The following is an 8,878-nucleotide window of genomic DNA, read 5'->3' as shown; positions in this document are numbered from 1 at the left end:
TGGGGGAGGCTGGGTGCGGGGGAGCGGACCCTTCTGTCCTGGGGGAGGCTGGGTGCGAGGTGAGCTGACCCCTCTGTCCTAGGGGAGGCTGGGTGTGAGGGGAGCTGACCTTTGTCCTGCGGGAGGTGGGACAGCTGGGGATACATAAGCCCCAGGCCCACCTGGTCCACTAACAGGAGCATGCTGTCTGCATAGGAAGGTATGAAATGGGTGGGGGCTCTCTAGCAAAGACCTTGACTCAGCTGCCCTTATTTGTACCCCAATCCCACCAGGTGCCATTGGGGTGACCTTGAGAAAAGCTCTTAGCCTCTTAGCATGAACTTCCACCTTTTAAAAACTGGATAACTCTCAAAGATGTTGGCCGCCCCCCACTAGACCCCATCCTGCTCAGTGGCTACCTCACCCTCCCTATTGCGTGCTGTTCTTGGACACCTGCTCGTCGGGTTTAGTGCAATCAGACCTGGGCTCACGGTGCGGAGCGTGTCTGAGCCCTGTGGTCTGGCGTCTGGGCTGACAAGCTTTGTGGGAAGACCTGAGGCTCTGCCGTAATTGTTTGTTTAAGAGGCAGGAGTCTGTGTGAACCCGGGGCTCTGGGGTCAGAGCAGGGGCGAGCTTGGAGAAGATGATGGGCGAGCCTGCGGTCCTGAGGTTGCTCTTGCGTCCAGCAGTAGCTGGGGCAAGAAGGGGGGAGAAGCAGGGGCGGAGGGGGCTCCCCGCAGAGGCTGAGGAGGAAGGGTGTGTGAAGGAATCTGATTTATTCTAACCGAGAAGCAGAGCTCCTGTCCTTAGGACGCAAGCCCCCCACGGGCACACCCTGATGGGCTTCCAGCTGATGAGCCAAGTGCACTTGAGGGCCAAGAGTCACCATGCTTGCATGGCTGGGCTAGGAGCCCTGAGTCCAGATGTGAGCAAAGCCGACTCCCTTGGGGAGGTGTGGGTGGATGGACGTGGATGGATGGACAGGGCAGTGTCACAGAGCAGACTGCGTGGGGCTAGCCCCTCAGAATCCTGCTTGGACCCCTCGCTCCCAATCTCTTCTCTCCTGAGATTCTGCCGGACCTGCTCCCCTGAGCAAATTTAACGAGAATAAAACAGCCCAGTTCTGTGACCTGTCGGAGACTAACCTTGGACGGGTGACCCCAATGACCTCCTGTCCACCTGCCCTGGCCCCTGGCCTCCCCCACATCTGCACTGGATACGAGAGTGGTCGTGGTGGTGGGGCTGGGGGCTCAGGAGCACTGTGGTCTTCTCCTAAACCAGTTAGTTTACAATGCAGGGCATCTACTCCTTCTCTGAGGGTGGGTCTGTGGGCCCCTGCCTTAGGGCTGGTCCACCAGAGAGGAGCAGGGAGGGGAGCGTGCTCCATTCCCAGGTGGGCCCGCCTTCGGGGGGTGGGCAGGGAGGTGCGGTGACACCAGGAGGGCGTAAAGCTGTAAATCCTCCTCCCAGGCAGCTGCTTCATCTCTGAGAGCAAATTGCTTCTCATTCCACTGACTTCCGCCTTCCCCAATAAAAAGAAAGGTAATTTTCTGCCTTGGGTTGTATTTATTACTAAAGTTATCAGGCCCTGTAATCAGTATTAACATCACCGTGTAAAGTAATACAAAACTAATTACTAGCTAAACTGAATTAGATACATGGCAACTGCCGGCCAGGCTGACAGGGAGGGGAGCCAATTTTTGACTCTGAAAGGAGCACCGCCGATGCCCCTCAGCCTCTGAAAGCCACAGCCGTAGGGTCCTCGCCACGCCGGGGCCCCTCCTGATGGTCTGGGCGGCTCTGACTGGGGCAGCAGGGCTGGGAAGCAAAGATGCCCGTCCCTTAGCTTTTCAGGCAGCCACACACACGAGAAACCCGCCGGACCCTCAAGCACAGGGGTAACCCCAGGAAGAAGGGTTACTGCTAAGTGGCCCCGACTCATGCTGCCCGCCAGGAGCGCCATCTGGCTCCGCAGGGAGCAAGCCCAGCGACCCCATGCAGCATCCTCACTGTCCAAGCTCAAGGGGATGTAGCCTGCCTCGCAGCCCAGCGCGTGACAGAGCCCTGGTGCGCCCCCAGGTCTGTCTACCACCTGCGACACCGAGCTCACGTTTCTGTTAAGGTGGAGAGAAAACGTGAGAAGTAGAGGGAAAGGCTCAAGGTCACAAGCAGCAGCCAGAAGGGAGGTGCCTGCAGCCGTCGAGCCAGAGCTGCAGACCTTGGCAGAGCCGCACTGGGGCTCCCGGTCGGCCGAGTCTCTGGCTGCGGGCCCCATGTTCTGACCTGGACACCCAGCTTTTAGAAGGGGAGCAGCAGAGCACCCCGGGGGGGGGTCCACGTTGTGGTCTCCGTCCTACCATGAAGGGTGGGCGGCCTCGAGCAAGTCCCCGTCCGGGGGGCGTTTGGGAGAATGCACCCAGGCCCCTCATCTCAGTTCTCTGGGGAATAAAAGGAGGGTGCATGGAGGGAGCTCTGCAGCTGCTCACACGTCCCAGTATGTCTGTGTGTGCTTGCCGGCTGAGTCCAAGAAGCTGGCGAGCACACGCAGATATACTGAGCCAGCGTCGCTAATCACGGACAGGCCCGCAGTCCCAGCACACCATGTGTGGCTCTGGGCATCATTCACGCAGTGCCGGGGGAGGAGGGACCAGACCCTGCTCACGGCTACTTGCAAAGGCCGGCTCCCTCGCCCTCTGGGCCCAGGTTAAATCTTACAACAACACGGCCAGATGACAGAGGGTGAAAGCGCCTTCTTTGCTCTCGGGCAGTGTTTTAAGACGCGAGCTTTCCAATCCGCTTGCTCTCATCTCGGCGACAGGGATTGGTCCTGTGTGCTCCGTATGCAGGGTTTAATGACAGCTACCGTCTGGTGGTCGGGAGAGAGTGGGCGGCCGGGAGAGCCTGGGGAGAGGTGGGCAGACGCCCCATGTCCAGCCTCCATCCGCATTCAGAGGCGCAGGTTCGTAGAGCTCACTCCCATCCCCAGCGTTAGCGAGCGTGCAAGATGCTCAGGCTGCACGGCAGGGACTTCTCCAGTGCGCAAGATGGCTCTCGCGGGTGGCTCTGGAGAGAAAGTTACTCCCGCTTGCTGCAAGGGATGCTTGGGGTGCCTGAGGGTCGAAGAGAGAACAGAGGTGTATTTAAAGATGTTATAAATAGCGTACTCAGCACCACAGGGTGTTGGTGTTAAATCTGACAGCAGAGCAGGACTCGGAGCAGAAACGGAGGCAGGCTTTCAGAAACAATCCGCCGCTCTCCGACGTGAGTCCCTGAGCCCCTGCCCTGCCCAGCGCACCAAGGCTCCCGATCCCTGGGCAGCCCAGCCTCCGGGCCTCGTCCTGTGGATGCAGGGGCAGAGTCAGCTGTGAGTGGGGAGTGGGGAGAGGGCGCCGGGGGCATGGCATCGAGGGACTCTATTTCTCTGGAGACAACACACCCTCTGCAGGGCAGCTTTCTGAGGCCGAGTCTGGGCTCAGCGGGCAGAGGGTCCCAATCTGCTGAGGGCAGAGCGTGGGCTCTGGGAGGGAAGAGCGTCTGGCCGTGCCTAGGTCCCGCTCTGCGCGGGCACTGACTTCCTGGGTGCCTCCTGCATCCGCAGCTGGACCCCAGCGTTGACTCTCAGATGTTTTTATAACTATGTCACATTCTGATCCATGTCAGGAGCCGTGAATTCGTGTCAGGATCATTGACTGACTCCGTAGAAACCAGTCCGTCCTCCTCCATCAGTTATGGGGAGTTCCCTTAATGGACGGTAGGGAACAGTAACGTTTATGGGACCCCCCAAAAACCACAAGCTCAGCCCACAGGGCCCTGCAGAGTCATCTCATCTGGGCTCTTCAAAGGGCCGCCCCCAGAAGTGGACCCCATGTCCGATGGGCATCTAAGAGCACGTGCAGGCATGGCCTCCCGGTCTGGACGTGAGCCAGTCTGAGGCAGTCTTTATGAAAGCAGCATGGAACTTTCCATAGCAGGAGCAGAGGGTGTGGGGGCAACAGGGAGGGGCCACGGGCAACCAGTCTCTGGAGGGACAGAGAATCAGGACTGAGGGCTGGAAGGGGGCATCGTGGCTCAGGGAAGAAGCAGGTCCGGGGATAGCTGTGGGTCACAGAGCACTGTCCCCTGGGGACTGGAAGAGACACCGTGAGTCCCAAAACCTCAGAGGAGCTTGAGCCTGCGCGGCCGGTGGAAGGAAGTGGCCTGGGAGGAGGTTCGGCACCAGGATGGGCCAGCTCTCTGCAGCTGGGCTGACAACTTCCAACCGCAGTGGCACCCAGGACGACCAAGCATGTCTGGGGCAGGCTCGTAGCAGGCTGGTGGAGCCCCGGCCTGGGTCTTCTGAGCCCCTCTCCGGACATGCTCTCCCGGTGGTCGGGCAGAGAGCAGACTGCCCTCAGCACAGCGCACGCCTGGCGTTTGCACACGGCCCAGCCCCAGTGGTGTGCTGGGAGACCCTCCACCACAAAGGGCCCGGCAAGTACCCAGGGCTGGGCCGGGAGGAAACCCCCTCAGGAGTGTGTGTGAGGAGCAGTAACCCCGTCCACCGCCGTCCACCCAGGGTAAACCCAGAGGCTGTGGAGGGGGCGGGATAAGGGGATGATGCTTGGATCAGGCTGCCCGTGGTGGTCTTCCGTGGCTGCTGGGAGAAGGGGTTCAGGTCACCTGTGGGCTCCTCCCAAGGTGCCCGGCTCCAGACCAGACCCTCTCCCCGCAGCAGGGATGTTCTTCCCCAGCAGGAAAGTGAGTGGCCAGGGCACATACAGGCTGGAAGGAGCCAAAGAGCTGTGTGCAGACCACCCCCCTTCCTCTCCCACGTCTGTCTTTCCTCTTCCTCCCCCACCCCAGCTGTGTGCAGGTAGCCTGAGAAAAATGTGCATGGTTTTTTCACAGCAAAAGAGCATCCAAACTTTTTTCCTTCCGGATGTGCCTATGCTCAGACCTGAGGCTTCAGAGCGCTCGCTCGCCTCGTCTGCCCCGTGAGAACGCAGCGAGGAGGCGGGCCCTCCCAGAACACGACCCCACCATTGCCTTGCTCTCGGACTCCCAGCCTCCACCGCTGTGAGCCTCAGCCTGTGGCTTAGAGGCCACCCATCGGTGCTGCTTTGTCACACAAGGGGGGCGGACACCCTGATATCCGTCGGGCCGAGGGCCACCGCGTTTTTGAGCTTGGTCCTGGGAATGGCAGGCACCCCAGATGACCCTGGACAGGTCTTGTCATCTTTCTGAGCCCGACACAGCAAGAGCATCACCCAGGGGCGTCCGCAACGATTAAGGGACGTCAGGCACCTAGCGTGAGGGTGTCTGGGGCACGGCGCCAGCTCAGTCAGGGTTACGTGGCTATTCCGAGTTGTGAACGTAAGTGAGCCCTTGCTTCAAGGGAAGCTGTGTGCAAATTGGGATTTAAGTTCCTCCTCAGGAACATTTGGGGTTGGCCGAAGCCAAGGATCTTTAATCCAAATGCCTCACTCTTCAACAATTCATAGTTTGCTTTGGGAAATACTGTGTAGCCTTCTAAATCGAATTACACTTGCTTGAGGCTTCTCGGATGACCCTTTCAAACGCATTAAAAGTGGTAGTCTTTCCTACTGACTCATGGATTCCAGTCACTGGAGAGGACTCTGGTTTGGGATTGGATGAGTCGGAGGTGACTTCCCTCCAACCTCCAGCTTGTCAGAGGAGGGGTGCAGGGCAAGGAGGCAAGGGTGTATGCCAAGGCGGTAGGGGTGCAGGGCAGGGGGCCAGGGATGCAGTGCAGGGGTGCAGGACAGGGATTCAGGGGAGTAGGGCAGAGTGGCTGGGGTGCAGCCTGCCAGTGGGTCAGGAGGAGGGCCATACCCACTGCACACCCCTGTTCTGTCTACACATGCCCTCTGGGAGGGAGGGATGTGAAGGGTGCCTCTGTCCACCTCTTTATAAACACCGACAGGAAGGAAGAGGTGGTGAGGAGGGGCTGGGTGTGAGCTGGCTTTGCCCCCGAGTTTTTCTCAAATCCCCGACGTCCCAGGGTCAGCTTCGCTCCCGGGCAGCTGCAGGAACTCCGAGGCACTGTCCACGTGTGGCAAACCCGGTGGGAGTAACCCAGAGCCACACGTGTAAAAGACAGCCTCTCAGCCATGCCTTGGGGGGTGCCAGAAACCCTCCCGGCTCCCAGCGTGACTATAGAGGGGGCCTCACATCCCCAGGCCAGCCCCAGGCTGTGCCCGGGGTCAGAGGGAGTCCCGGGCGAGCGAGCGAAGCCGCCCAGCGGTCCTCGGATGGAGCACCAGCCCCACGGTCTCCAACTACCTGGGCTCCGGTTTCTCCGTGGAGGAGCCTGGCCAAGTTGGCGCTCTTCAGACTTAGAGAACCAGCTGTAAATCCTTATGGGACGTTACTGACATGAAGTGAAATCAGATGTTCTTCAAAATCAGGAGTTTTGTTTTTGTTTTTGTTTTTTTTTTGGTCTAATTCTTTACATCTGCCCATCTGGAGCGTCCTCTCCCTAGAACGTGGCTCTGCTTGGTGGGCATCGTGTTCGTGTCCGGCGATACCTCTTCAGCATCTGTATGTCTGTATCACCAGCAGTAGCTCTTATGGGGGGTGGCCAAGGTCTGCGTGGGGGGCGCATCCCAGCTCTGCCGTTCACTTAAACCCTGGTCGCTCAGCAGAGGGGCCTCCTGAGTAGGTTTTGTCTTGTGCAAAGCAGGATACTCTTAGTGGTCGCCAAGCCTGCACTCGCAGCAGCCGGCCAATCTTCATCATACCGTGCGGAGAAAAGTGACGACGACTATTATTGAACCCATTTCACAGATGGGGAAACAGGCACAGAAGGGCTGATGCCCTGGCCAGGGTCTCCCAGCTGGTGGCAGGCCGTCTGGCCGCGTCTGCATTCTCGGTGCTGAGCGGCTCATCGGCGATGCCCCTCTCTGGCCAGGGCGTGTACTTGGTTGCGATGCCAGGGATCTGCTCCCGCATTGGGGCTGTTTCTTTCTTCTTCTTCTTTTTTTTTTTTTTAAGATTTTTTATTTATTTATTTGACAGAGAGAGACACAGCGAGAACAGGAACACAAGCAGGGGGAGTGGGAGAGGGAGAAGCAGGCTTCCCGCGGAGCAGGGAGCCCGATGCGGGGCTCGATCCCAGGACCCTGGGATCATGACCTGAGCCGAAGGCAGACGCTTAACGACTGAGCCACCCAAGCGCCCGGGGCTGTTTCTGTCTGGGGTTGTACAGCACGCTGTCCCCCGCGTCTTGGCCGCGCCCCCGGGTCAGTCTGCAGCATGCTGTACCCCCATCTCGCACTAGTAGGTAGTAAGCAAGTACCTGCGGCTTCTGGATGGAGGGCCTGAGAGTTGTCGGTTGGGTTGGGTTCGATTGAAATTCTTCCCACCGAGTAAGCGGCCACAGTCTGCAGTGGGACTTGAGGGTGAGTGGTTTGGGCCCTGAATCTGTTCATCGCGTGCTGGCAGAGGAAGGAGGCGGACCGTGGGTAGCCGGGTGGATGCCGCCTCCAGCACCCGCTTCGTGCGACCTGGTGTGACCTGGACTCCACGGGCGGTCAGCAGAGCCTGCAGTACCAGTACACGCTGGGAGATGGCGCCCTTCCCCAACGGTTGGAACTGGCCACCTGCACTCCCTCGCCTTCATCAGGGAAAGCAATCAGCAAACCCTTCAGCGGGGTCTCACCCCCAGCACTCAGGCCAGGACCGCCCTGGCTGGAATCAAGTCCCCTCTCTGAAAGGGGACGGAGCAGAGTGAAGCCCCAGGAACATAGTGTCCGTCTTTGGTGGGCCCCAGGAAGGCCGGCTCCTTGCGATCTCTCCGTTCGGGAAGGGAGATTTATTCTCACCCAGGCAGAAGAGAGCGTAGTGAGTGATCTGGGGAATTCTTCTCTTCCCAAATGGCTGGGAAAGCTTAATGGGAGCGACTGGAGGATGTGCCTTTCATCCCCTAGGAGCCTCCTGCAAATGCTAAAGCCCCATTAAGGTGTTCGACCCAGGCAGCCCCGGGCTTCTGGAGAGACTCGCACGTGTCTTGGCGTGACGCTGCAGAGGGCTGGGGACTTGTGCTAGGTTGCCCTGCCCCTCTACCTGGGCACCAGGGCTTGGGACCACCACCCTTGCCCCCAGCCACAGACCCCAAGGCCCCACCTAGGGCCATGCTCCTCATGGGCGGGGCACCTTTTGCTCTCCCGCCCAGATGCCCCAAACCTGCACCCAGCTCCTGCCCTGCAAGCTGGGCCCTGCACCCCTCCTGCACGCACAGACTGCTCCTACCCACACCCAGGAGCCCACACTGGTGGGTGCCGGCAACTGCCAGGACACTCCTTTCTTCCCAGAGGCATTAGAGCACCTGGCCCCCCGGCTCCCAGAGAGCCCTCCCCTTTACACCTCTTTCCGGCCCCCCCAGCGCCGGGGCTGGAGACCCCCCTCCCGGCTTCAGGGGGGCGGCAGGGCTGGCCTGCGGAGCGCGGAGCCAGCCCCAGGTATGTCCTGGGCAGCCAGGGCTGACCGCGCTCCGGCGGGGGTGGTCCCACAGGGGTGCCCAGGCCTGACTCAGCCGGGAAGGAGGGTAGCGGCCGCGTAACCCATCCGGACAGTCAGGCCGCGAGGCGCACGCGGATTTTAGGACCTGGGGGCGGTGGTCAGCTTTCCTCCCTGAACACCCATCTCAACCCCTTGGCGACTGGGGTTTGCAGGCCTCGCTGCCAGCAGCCAGGGGGCGGCGGGGAGCCGGAGCGGAGAGGAAAAATCCACCCATTTCCTGGGCAGATTGCGTCGGCCGCCGCCCGGCCGTGTCCCCGCCTCCCGGCCGCGGCCCCCGCGCGCAGCCCGCGCGGCGCTCAGAGCCCGAGCCGGAGCCCGAGCCGGCGGCGGGGCGCGGGCGCAGGGCGCGGAGGGGCGGCGGCGGCGCGGACACTCTCCC

At 60.6% G+C, this 8,878-nt stretch overlaps 1 protein-coding gene across 1 annotated transcript in view; it reads left to right on the top strand.

Moving 5' to 3' along the window:
* The window catches only part of OLFM1 (olfactomedin 1), a 35,878-nt gene that overhangs the window by 3,179 nt on the left and 23,821 nt on the right, over positions 1-8,878 (top strand). The gene's annotated exons all lie outside the window — the stretch shown is intronic.

This window comes from Mirounga leonina, unplaced genomic scaffold, assembly GCF_011800145.1.
Source record: "Mirounga leonina isolate KUSES-001 unplaced genomic scaffold, KU_Mleo_1.0 Mir_170, whole genome shotgun sequence".
Lineage (NCBI taxonomy): Eukaryota > Metazoa > Chordata > Mammalia > Carnivora > Phocidae > Mirounga > Mirounga leonina.
Note: the sequence above shows the minus strand (reverse complement) of the source record. Positions and strands in the feature narration are given on the sequence as shown.